This window comes from Pelophylax lessonae (genome assembly GCF_965119305.1).
Source record: "Pelophylax lessonae genome assembly, chromosome: 11".
Classification (NCBI taxonomy): domain Eukaryota; kingdom Metazoa; phylum Chordata; class Amphibia; order Anura; family Ranidae; genus Pelophylax; species Pelophylax lessonae.
In genome coordinates, this window is record NC_138778.1 from 151,116,652 (window position 1) to 151,128,770 (window position 12,119).

At 41.5% G+C, this 12,119-nt stretch overlaps 1 protein-coding gene across 1 annotated transcript in view; it reads right to left on the bottom strand.

The window, feature by feature from the left end:
* Positions 1 to 12,119, bottom strand: part of LOC309566640 (uncharacterized protein) — a 286,877-nt gene that overhangs the window by 11,746 nt on the left and 263,012 nt on the right. The gene's annotated exons all lie outside the window — the stretch shown is intronic.

Here is a 12,119-nt window from a genome sequence, read left to right on the forward strand (position 1 = left end):
AGTTTCATCCGTCCAAAGAATGCTTTTCCAGAACTGGTCTGGCTTTTTTAGATGTTTTTTGGCAAAGTCTAATCTGGCTTTTCTATTCTTCAGGCTTATGAATGGTTTGCATCTTGTGGTGAACCCTCTGTATTTGCTCTCATGAAGTCTTCTCTTGATTGTAGACTTTGGCAATGTTTCGCCCACCTTCTGGAGAGTGTTCTTTACTTGTCTGGATGTTGTGAATGGGTTTTTCTTTACCATAGAGAGGATCCTGCTATCACATTGTCTTCCGTGGACGCCCAGGCCAATGCATTCTTCTTTCCTCAATGTACCAAACTGTTGATTTGGCCACTCCTAATATTGCTGCTATCTTTCTGATGGATTGGTTTCGTTTTTTAAGCCTTTCAATGGCCTGTTTTACTTGCATGGACAGCTCCTTTGAACACATGATATAGGTTCACAGCAATAGATTCCAAATGCAAATACCACACTTAGAATCAACTCCAGACCTTTTACCTGCTTAATTGATGAAGAAATAATGAAGAAGTAGCCCACACCTGGCCATGAAACAGCTTTTGATTCAACTATCCAAATTACTTTTGGTCCTGTCAGGGAAGAAGTCCAAGAAGTACTGGCAAATATGCCAATGCCCAATATGGTCGTGCTAATTTGCGCATGCGCATTAGCAAAAAGGCACACAATGGCGCATTGGCGTACGCGACGGCGCACGCAAAGCGTGCAAATTGCCAGTGTTCACTAGCCTATATAAGGACACCAGTGACTATCATAAATTTCTAGATTATCTTCAGCTTTGTATTCTGTGCCTTGTGCTTCTGTTTGATTACCAGTTACTGACCCGGCTTACCCCTGACCTGCTTTGGCTTCTCTCCTGGCTCGGAACCCGGCTTGTTTCTCGGACCTGCCCCTGTCTATTCCAGATTGATATCCTGTGTTTGACCCTGGCTTCATCTCGACTATGCTGCTTGCCTCTGCTCCTGACTGACTTGCTGTGTTTGACCCCCGGCCTGGCTTCTGGCCTTGCTCCTGCTTATTCCACTGTCAAGATCTGCCAGAACCTCCAGAGAACCATTGGTTGTGACCACCTTCTCTACCCATGGGTGTCTTCGCATCTGGATTAATCAGGCAGCTCCACCTGCAGGCAACCCATGCATCTTTGGGCATAGCACCCTCTGTCACCACCTTCAAGAGTACTCTGCACTCAGCTGCAAGGGGAGCCCTCTCATCACCTCAGTCTCCAGTTAGGTACCTGACAGGTCGCTTGAAAAAGGTGGGATGGCTAATCTTAGGAGCTGTAATTACTAAACCCTTCCTCCAATTTGGATGTACATACCCTCAAATTAAACTTGAGTGTGCACTTTGAGCCCATATCCATTATAAAACTATAGCTTGAAGATGTTTTGGTAAATACCGGGAAAAAACTAAAATCATGCCTGTGTCCAAATATATATGGACCTAACTATACAACTGCCTTCAATATACAGTTGTATTCAAAATTATTCAACCCCCCCAATGCTGTAAAGGGTTTTAGGGAATTTAGTGTACATTTGTAATTGTATTCAGAATGAAATCCTACAAGGACTTCTTAAAGAACCATATGCAACTAAAATGACATCAATTGATTTTGTAATACAGTAGTAAATGTTCCTTTTGTGAATTCTTCATTGACACAATTATTCAACCCCTTAAAGATTACCACTCTGAAGAACAGAGGTTCATTGAAGTGTTTTCAATCAGGTATTGAAAACGCCTGTGGATGTCAGGGAGCAGCAATAAAGCCTAATAAGCACCAATTAGGCAGCTTTAAAATGACTGTGATACTCAGCTCCTTCTAGACATTTACTGGTGTGGTTACAAACATGGTGAAGTCAATAGAATGGTCCAGGAAGACAAGAGAAGAGGTGATTACTCTTCACAGGAAGGGCAATGGCTATAAGAAGATTGCAAAGATGTTAAACATACCAAGAGACACCATAGGAAGCATCATTCGCAAATTCAAGGCAAAGGGCACTGTTGAAACGCTACCTGGTCGTGGCAGAAAGAAGATGCTGCCTTCGACTGCTGTGCGCTACCTGAAGCGTCGAGTGGAGAAAAGACCCCGTTTGACTGCTGAGGAACTGAGAAAAGATTTGTCAGATGTGGGTACTGAAGTTTCTGCTCAGACAATACAGCGCACACTGGGTAATGAAAGCCTCCATACCAGAACTCCCAGGCGCACCCCCTTGCTGTCTCCAAAGAATAAGAAGAGTCGACTGCAGTATGCCAAAAGTCATGTGGACAAACCACAGAAGTTTTGGGATAGTGTTCTGTGGACTGATGAAACAAAATTAGAACTGTTTGGGCCCATGGATCAACGCTATGTTTGGAGGAGGAAAAACAAGGCCTATGAAGACAAGAACACCTTGCCTACTGTGAAGCATGGCGGGGGGTCAATCATGCTTTGGGGCTGTTTTGCTTCTGCAGGTACAGGGAAGCTTCAGCGTGTGCAAGGTACCATGAATTCTCTGCAGTACCAGGAGATATTGAATGACAATGTGATGCAGTCCGTCACAAACCTGAGGCTTGGGAGACGTTGGATCTTTCAAAAGGACAATGATCCCAAAGCATACCTCCAAGTCCACTAGAGCATGGTTGCAGATTAAAGGCTGGAACATTTTGGAGTGACCATCACAGTCACCAGACTTAAATCCAATTGAGAACCTCTGGTGGGACTTAAAGAAAGCATTTGCAGTGCACAAGCCTAAGAATGTGACTGAACTGGAGGCTTTTGCCCATGACGAATGGGCGAAGATACCCGTAGATCGCTGCAAGACACTTGTGTCAAGCTATGCTTCACGTTTAAAAGCTGTTATAACTGTAAAAGGATGTTGTACTAAGTACTAAGATTGAATGTCACTTGGGGTTGAATAAAACTGATAATGATGTGAGCACAGAAAAGACATTTGTGGTTATTTCATTATAAATGTTATGTTATATTTGTCTGACCTACACGTGCCTCTTTGATTTAATTGTAAGCAGGATGACTGAATGATCAAAATCAATGTCAAACTGGCCAAAACAATCAATTTCAGTGGGGGTTGAATAATTTTGAATAGAACTGTAGGGAGATAACAACCAGACATCAAGTATGTCTTTAGCTGCCATTGCTCAATCCCAAGCCTAGAAACACCAAGAGACCCCACAGTGGCACTCAAGTTTATGAAATGTATGGTGAGGAAGCATGTTTAGGCAAATGGAATTAAAATAAGGTCTACAACAAAGTTTATGCCAAAAATAGAGCAAAGCTAATGACCATTTTATTATGAATTCTAATCATCACCTCTGAACGGTAGCACACCTCCCCTCTATGTTATGGAGATGAGGAAAGGGGGAGTTGTTCTCCAGGCTAAATCGAGAGTAAGCAGCCTAAGGTGACAATACTATTTCTCCATACACACCGTACAATGAGTGAGCATAGTCACCCTAGGACAGGAAGTGCATTACTTGCAGGATCACCAAATAGAGGGGAAAAAAAAAGGAAAATGTAAACGAAAACAGAAACTACAACAAAGGAATAGAAAGCTGCAATATATTAAAGTCTTTTCCTAATAAAACTAATCGGGTTTATACTTACTTGCTATGTGCATGGTACTGCACAGAGCAACCCCAATCTTCCTCTTCTGCGGTCCCCAGCCAACACTCTTGGCTCCTCCTCTTCTCAGTGTGCCACCATAGGAAGCCACTTCCTATGGTGGCACTCCTGTGGGCTTGCTCCTGAGCCTGGCTGTGTGCATCTATATTAAAATATTGTGATCCCCACGCTATGTAGGGTGTGGAATGCACTTACAAGACTGCTGCTGGGATATAAGGTGTTTATTCCTCTGAGGTTTTTAAATGTGTGTACACAGCGCTGTCTAACCATAAAGTGCCTAATATGTGTCTCTATACATTATTTGTGCAGAAACATAATATTTAAAATCAGGAGGACACTTCCTGGGTGGAGCGAAATGCATTAAGCGGGTGGATACTTTCGGTTACGTCACGTCCGCTCTTTGGAACGCAAACCGCGATATTTGAATTCCAGAATGGCGTCATTACATGCTCACATGCAAGAGGAGATTTTTGTAAGTGTGCAATTGGCTTTTATATGTTTTTTTTATGAACACTCATATGAGGTTCTTTGACCTATCTGCTGGAGTCACAAAATAAAGAAAAAAATAATTTTTAGCCACTGGAGGATTATTTTTGAAACACAGGCGTTTAACCCATCACTAGTCGGTGAGTCAGGGCACATAAGGAGGGGAGCACAACGGCATTTGTTGGAACATATTGACACTGGAAGAATAAGATAACCAGCACATTTAAGGACTTAATGTTCATGCACATTTTTTGCACTGATTGTACTTTATCTTTTAATTTTTTACAAGTATTATGTATTTTGATTTAAATATTATGTTTCTGCACAAATAATGTATACATATTAAGCACTTTATGTTTAGACAGTGCTGTGTGCATCTATAGACACACAGCACGGCTCGGCCCTGTCCTCTGCTCCCTCCTCACAGGTTTTGATTGACCGTAGCAGGAGCCATTGGTTTTTATTTTTTGTCAAGGTCTGGGTAAAGAACAGGCCTCCCTGGTTTACATGGAACTGGCAGACTAACTGGTCCAGGGCCTCAGGTACGTGTGTGATACCTCTTTAGATGTGCCACTCTTACTGTCCAAGCTCTCAGCTGTGGTGCTCCGCTGCATCCTCTGACTTACAGTGGTTGTAAAGGCAGAACATTTTTTTTACCTTGCGACATCAAATTGTTCTTACATCACAGATTTACACCATCTAAAATATTGTTAAAATTAAACCAACGTGAAGCTTATCACAATAACGTAAAAACAAATCCACTTAGGGGTTTCATGAGACTGGTGACCGGAACTGGATGGCATACTCAAGATGCAGCCAGACCAGAGTTTGTAAAGTGAAAGAATTAAGGTCCTATCTCTTGAGTAAATCCACTTCTTTATGCATGCTAATATTATACTACCTTCGCTTGCTGCAGCTTGGCATTGCATACCATTGCTGAGCCTTTGATCTACTAGGATCCTCAGATCTTTTTCCCTCTTGAATTCCACCAAAATGTTCCCCCGCAGTGAGTAACTTGCATTCATATTTTTAGTCCCCAAGTGCATTACCGATATTCAAAAAAAAAAATCGTAGCGTTTGCTAAAGACAACAACATCATCAGCAGTAATCAGCGTGGGCTTACAAATGGGCATTCTTGTCAAAACAATCTGTTAACATTCTACGAGGAGGTGAGCTGTGAGCTAGATAGGGGGAGACCAGTGGATGTGGTGTACCTGGATTTCGCTAAGGCGTTTGATACAGTTCCCCACAAGCGCTTAATTTATAAAATACGGTCTGCAGGCATCGACCACAAGGTTTGCTCTTGGATACGGAACTGGCTAAAAGGGCGTGTCCAAAGGGTGGTAATAAATAGCGCATACTCAGACTGGTCTGGGGTGGTAAGTGGGGTCCCCCAAGGCTCAGTCCTGGGACCAACCTTGTTCAATTTATTCATAAACAGCATTGAGGACGGGATCAGTAGTTCGTTATCAGTTTTTGCAGATGACACAAAATTGGGCAGGGCAATAACTGCACAGCATGAAGCAGATATCCTATAGAATGGCCTGAACAAAATAACAGATTGGGCAACGACATGGCAAGTGAGGTTTAATGTGGAGAAGTGTAAGGTAAGGTTTAAAAACATAAAAGCACAATACACTTTATAGGGGGAACCTTTGGGGGAATCAAAAATGGAGAAAGATCTGGGAGTCTTGGTGGATGATAGACTAAGCAATAGCATGCAATGTCAAGCGGCAGCTGCCAAAGCTGGCAGAATATTAGCATGCATAAAGAAAGGGATGTATTCCAGAGATAAAACTATAATCCTTCCACTTTATAAAACTCTGGTCCGACCGCATCTGGAGTATTCTGTCCAGTTCTGGTTTCCAGTCCTCAGGAGGGATGTGTTGGAGCTGGAGAGAGTCCAGAGAAGGGTAACTAAACTAATTAGGGGATTGGAGGACCTTAATTATGAAGACCGTCTACAATTGCTTAATTTATTCTCCCTGGAGAAGAGACGCCTGAGAGGGGACATGATAGCAATTTATAGATACCTCAATGGTGATCTCAGCATAGAAAAAAAGCTATTCAGTCGAAAGGATTGCATAAGGACTCGAGGGCATACAATGCGATTAGAGGAGAAGCGTTTTAACCTCAGGCAACGCAGGGGGTTCTTTACTGTTAGGGCTACAAGATTGTGGAATTCTCTACTACAAGAGGTGGTTTCTGCGGGAAGTATGGCTACTTTCAAAAGACTCTTGGACGTACATCTCAAGGATCAGAACATTAAGGGGTATGAGAGATGATTACGGCCACACACACCTACACAGATTGAACTGGATGGACTATTGTCTTTATTCAACCTCAACTACTATGTAACTTTACATTTTTCAACATTAAATCTCATTTGCCATGTAGTTTCCCATCCCTTTATTTTATTGAAGTCTTCTTGTAAAGTTTTTATATCCTGTTGTAAAATTATTGCACTGCTTATCTTTGTATGATCAAAGATTGAGCTATTTATACCAACCTCTATATAGTTTATGAACAAATTAACCCACTTGCCACTCCAGACCATTCTGAGTTCTCGTTGTTTATCACCACTCTTTGAATGTGCCCCTGTAACCAGTTTTCTATCCAGGTACATACTTATCACCGCTCTTTGAATGTGCCCCTGTAACCAGTTTTCTATCCAGGTACATACTTATCACTGCTCTTTGAATGTGCCCCTGTAACCAGTTTTCTATCCAGGTACATACTTATCACCACTCTTTGAAAGTGCCCCTGTAACCAGTTTTCTATCCAGGTACATACTTATCACTGCTCTTTGAATGTGCCCCTGTAATCAGTTTTCTATCCAGGTACATACAGTATTGTCCATGCCAACAGACCTCAATTTGTAAATTAAGTGTTTATGGAAAACTGTACCAGATGCTTTATCAAAATCCAGATACACCATGTCCACAGGCCTTCCCTTATCTAAATGGCAACTCACTTCCTTGTAGAATATTAGCAGATTGGTCTGGCAAGAACGATCTTTTATGAATCCATGCTGATTACTACTAATGACATGGTTTACAAAAGCAAATTATTGGATATAGTCCCTTATCATCCTCTCCAATAGTTTACATACAATTGATGTTAGACTGACTGGCTTGTAGTTACCAGGTATATATCTCTGCCTTATAATAACAATAATATTGGTATCACGTTGGCTTTTCGCCAATCAGCTAGTACCAATCCAGTTACTAAGCTGTATCCTTTACAACCACTTTAAGCCCAAAAGCAAACATTTTTTATAGTGCAGCTTTCCAATTCTTAGATGTAATGGCATTTTAGTTATAGATAAAATATATTTTTAATATAAAATGCATTGGTAATGAAGCAGATGGTCAAACATCTTGTATTTCCTCTTTCTATATGAGAACATCAGTCTCCCACCCCTTCATTTGTAAGATTGATATCTAGGCCTTTGAAGACCTGTTTCTCCAAGGAGCCAAGCTACTGGAAGTAACAAGTCTATGTAAACAGCTATACACATATCAATGAATGTCATCAGATGAAACTTCAGAGAAAGTCCCACCTAAAGGCTATATAAAATTGTATTAGATCCCCTAGCCAGTTAGAGAAAAATTCTTGTGAAATCAACAGGATGTAATGTGCTACTCTCCAAACATGTATTTCTACCTACATGCTCGTAAATTAAGCACATCTATTTTTCAATCTGGCGTCAACAGTCAAAATGTTATGAAACCCATGAGTTTTGGGGTTTCCCCTACAGGCTACATTAGTTTTCGTTTATTTTCACCTGGTGATCTGGCCAGTAAGTCTGCTGTTTTTCAACAGAACAAGTTTTTCTGCAGATGAGGCAGTTACATGGTTGAGACAAACCGATATTTGTGTTAAACCTTTAAAGAAAACAGCTATAACTTCTTATAAAGTGTTAGCTGAGGTTTAGCTTTAATTTGTTAGTGTATCTAAATCTGCTAGTACATCTAAAACTGGCCATCCATGGATCAAAATTCGGTGCTATGAGGAAGGATTCTACAGCCGAAACACATTAGCCTAATAGAGTTGTGTGTTAAGATGTAGCCAATATGGATTTGTGGCCATCTCAACTTTACCATAAATCAAAATTTGGCCGGTTCAGCAGGGAACGCCCCAATTTCAATCCAAGCATGAGCAGGCTGGTTGTACAGAAGTCGATCAGTAGATCGGGTTTTCCCTGCTCGATCAGCGCCACAGGCTTTATCTGACAGTGCTGATTAGTATATTTTGATGGGGAAAGTCTCCTCGCTGTTAGAATACAATACCTCAACAGGGAGGATTTCCCCATCTACATGAAATGTGTGCATTGATTAATCAAGTCATCTTTTTTGTTCAACCCGGTTGAACGAAAAATTAAAAATTAACACTCCCTTTTTCCCAGATTAAAATTGCTGCTGTCCAAAGGTGCCCTTGTGCTTCTTCATCCAAAGTGGAGGCACACTAATGCAGAAGGCATGTTACTGGTCAGACCCCCAGGTGAAAACAGAGGGAAAAAGTCCTAAAAAGGAAGACATAACATAACCACCACATCTAATGATTGGCAAGCTGTAATATACTGCATTTTTGGTTTAATACCGCTTAAAAATAGGGCCACGGGAGCACAAAGATTTACCCCAAACCTCACACAGTAGTAAAAAGCTGTATACTTTTTCTGATTCAAAAGAAGACAACTAGTCAGCATTTGGTAAGATTTGAGGGGAGTCCTGATGCTTCTTTGGTCCTGATTTTAGGTATGCTTGTCACTTACTTTACCCCAAGTCACAACAGCACAGTCATGCACCTTCCGTCCGACTTCATCTACTGCAGGGGTGTCCAAACTATGGCCCTCCAGCTGTTCAGGAACTACAATTCCCATCATGCCTAGTTATGTATGTGAATGTCAGAGATTTGCAATGCCTCATGGGAATTGTAGTTCCTGAACAGCCGGAGGGCAATAGTTTGGACACCTCTGATCTACTGCCAATCCTATGTTCTGTTTTCTCACTTTAGCCCACACACCTCCCCTCCCTCCCACTCTCTCCAAACCAGAAAGCGGCTCATGCGCACCATGACATCACTAATGTTTACAAACTTTCAGGTGGCCAGGCTGGACATACTAGCACGCAAACTGGAGACCAAGTAACCAATCGAAAAAGTCAGCATTACGAAGTGATTTCCTGGTAAGTTCCCAGGTATGGTGACCAAGCTACACTTTGTTTACAGTTACAGGTCACTGCCTTTTTCCACCACTATTCTTTTTTTTTGTGTACCCCTAACCATCCTGGTATGTACCCCACTTTGGGAACCACTGAAGTAATAGATTAAAAATGTAAAGTAATGCACTTGGGGACTAAAAATATAAACACAAGTTATTCACAAGGGGGAGAACCTCTGGGGGAATCCAGGATAGAGAAGGATCTAGGGATCCTAGTTGAAGGAAGACTAAGCCATAGTTTGCAATGTCAAGCTGGGGCAAGCAAAGCTAGCAGAATGTTAGCATGCAATAAAAAGGGAATTTACTCCAGAGATAAAACGATATCCCTGCCACTTTATAAAACCCTGGTTCGGCCACATCTGGAGTATTCGGTCAAGTTCTGGTCACCAATTCTCAGGAAGGATGTGCTGGAGCTGGAGAGAGTCCAGAGAAGGGAAACTAAATTAAAAAGGGGACTGGAGGACCTCAATTACGAGGAACGGCTACAAGCACTAAATGTATTTTCCCTGGAGAAGAGACGCTTGAGAGGAGATATGATGGTGATATACAAATATGTCAATGGTGATCCCAGCATAGGTAGGGAACTATTCAGGCTCAGGGAGTGTAGAAAGACAGGGCCACTCAATGAGATTGGAGGAGAAGCAGTTTAACCTTAAAGCGTAACTCTACTTTTGTTGAGTGAAAAACATTCCCCTCTGGGTGATCTCTGTACATTTCAGGGATTTTAACAAACTTTGTTGCAGATTCCTACCTTTTGCTATTCTGAAGAAATCATTATTTGTTCCTCTGTGCTGAGTGGGCCAAATGGGAGTGGTTTCATAATTATCTATTAGCTGTAGCAGCTGCAGGGCTCTAATGAGGAAAGCTGCTGGGCCTGCATCCCTTTAGATGTGTTCCTATTGGAAGTATCTCACCATAAATGACATTTTTATTGCAGGGGATGCCAGAAATCTGACTTGTATCTTAGGCAGACGTCTGTGAAAATTGGTGAGCCAATCACACAAGCAGGAAATTATGTTTCTTGGGTGTGGTTAGTACACATTCTGTGTACAGAACACCTCCAGGTAGTCATATTGCATTGCATTTTCAGAACATTACAACAGCTGCAGATTGAAAAGGAAAGCACATTTTTAATAACATTCAATTACAATATGATTTGTGTCGCAATTGTATACACTATAATGTTTTTTTCTTTATTTGCTGATTTTTTTTCCCCACAAAAGTGGAGTTACCCTTTAAGCTGCTTAGGGGGTTTTTCACTGTCAGGGCAGTAAGAATGTGGAACTCTCTTCCACAATTGGTGGTGTCAGCAGGAAGTATTGATAGTTTTAAAAGACTCCCAGGATGTGCATCTTAGTGAACACAATATACAGGGATATGGGAAATGATTATCGACTTCAACACACATACACCAACTACGCAGGTTGGACTGGATGGACTATTCTCTTTATTCAACCTTACCAACTATGAAACGATGTCCAAATTGATCGGTGAAGTTTTACAAGCAGTTTCATGATGGCATTCAGATGTTGGATTGAGTGACATTCTATATGGTCATGGACTATTTATACACAATCCTATCTTATTATTTGCATATATAACTGTAAGCTTGATATGTCTGAAACGTTTTGGCTGTGTCAGTGTGGGTGGAAACCCATTGCTTATTACCCAGTGACTAACGGATATGCAACTTGCTGTGACTGAAAGAGCTTCTCAATGCCTAAAGTGGAGCCTGGTTATATTTATTATGTGTAATGGCCCTTGTAATTATTGGCAGGGCTTTTTTTCAGCGAGAACGCGGGGGAACGCAATTTACGGCACCTCTAGCATTGAATGCATGTACCTGGGTGTGCTGGAGGGTCTATTAACCACTTAAGCCCCGGAAGATTTTACCCCCTTCCTGACCAGGGCCTATTTTGCGATTCGGCACTGCGTGACTTTAACGGACAATTGCGCGGTCGTGCGACGCTGTACCCAAACTAATTTGACGTCCTTTTTTTCCCACAAACAGAGCTTTCTTTTGGTGGTATTTGATCACCTGTGCGATTTTTTGATCATGCGCTATAAACAAAAAAAAGAGCGACAATATTGCAAAAATAACAATATTTTCCACATTTTTTTATATGAAATTCCCCCAAAAAAAATGTAAAAATCAAAATTTTTTAACATTTTAGGCCAATTTGTTTTCTGCTACATATGTTTGGTAAAAAAAAAAAAAAATCGCAAAAAGCGTATTTTGATTGGTTTGCGCAAACATTATTGCATTTACTAACTAAGGGAAAGATTTTTGTCATTTTCATTTGTTTTTTTTTTTAACGAGTAATGGCAGCGATCTGCGATTTTTTTTGCGGGACTGCGAAATTGCTGCGGACAGATCGGACCCTTGACTGACATTTTTTACACTTTTGGGGGTACCAGTGACATTACTACAGTAATCAGTGCAATACATATGCACTGTTACTGTAAAAATTACACTGGCAGTGAAGGGTTAACTTTATTTGAGAAGGAGGGGTTAAGTGTGTCCCTAGGGGCGTGATTCTTACTGTGATTGGATGTGGCTGTGTGTGTAACAGCACAGATCAACTGTCCTACATAGCAGGACCGAGTGATCTGTTCTGTTACACAGGGAAGAATGACAGGCGGCTTTGTTTACATTAGGCCTCCGGCGGCGTGCGCTCGCTCCCTAGACCCTCACAGGCTAGCGACGTAGACCTACGTCGCTTTGCCTGTGAGGGGCTGACTGCTGACGTAAATCGTCGTTAGGCAGTCGGCAAGTGGTTA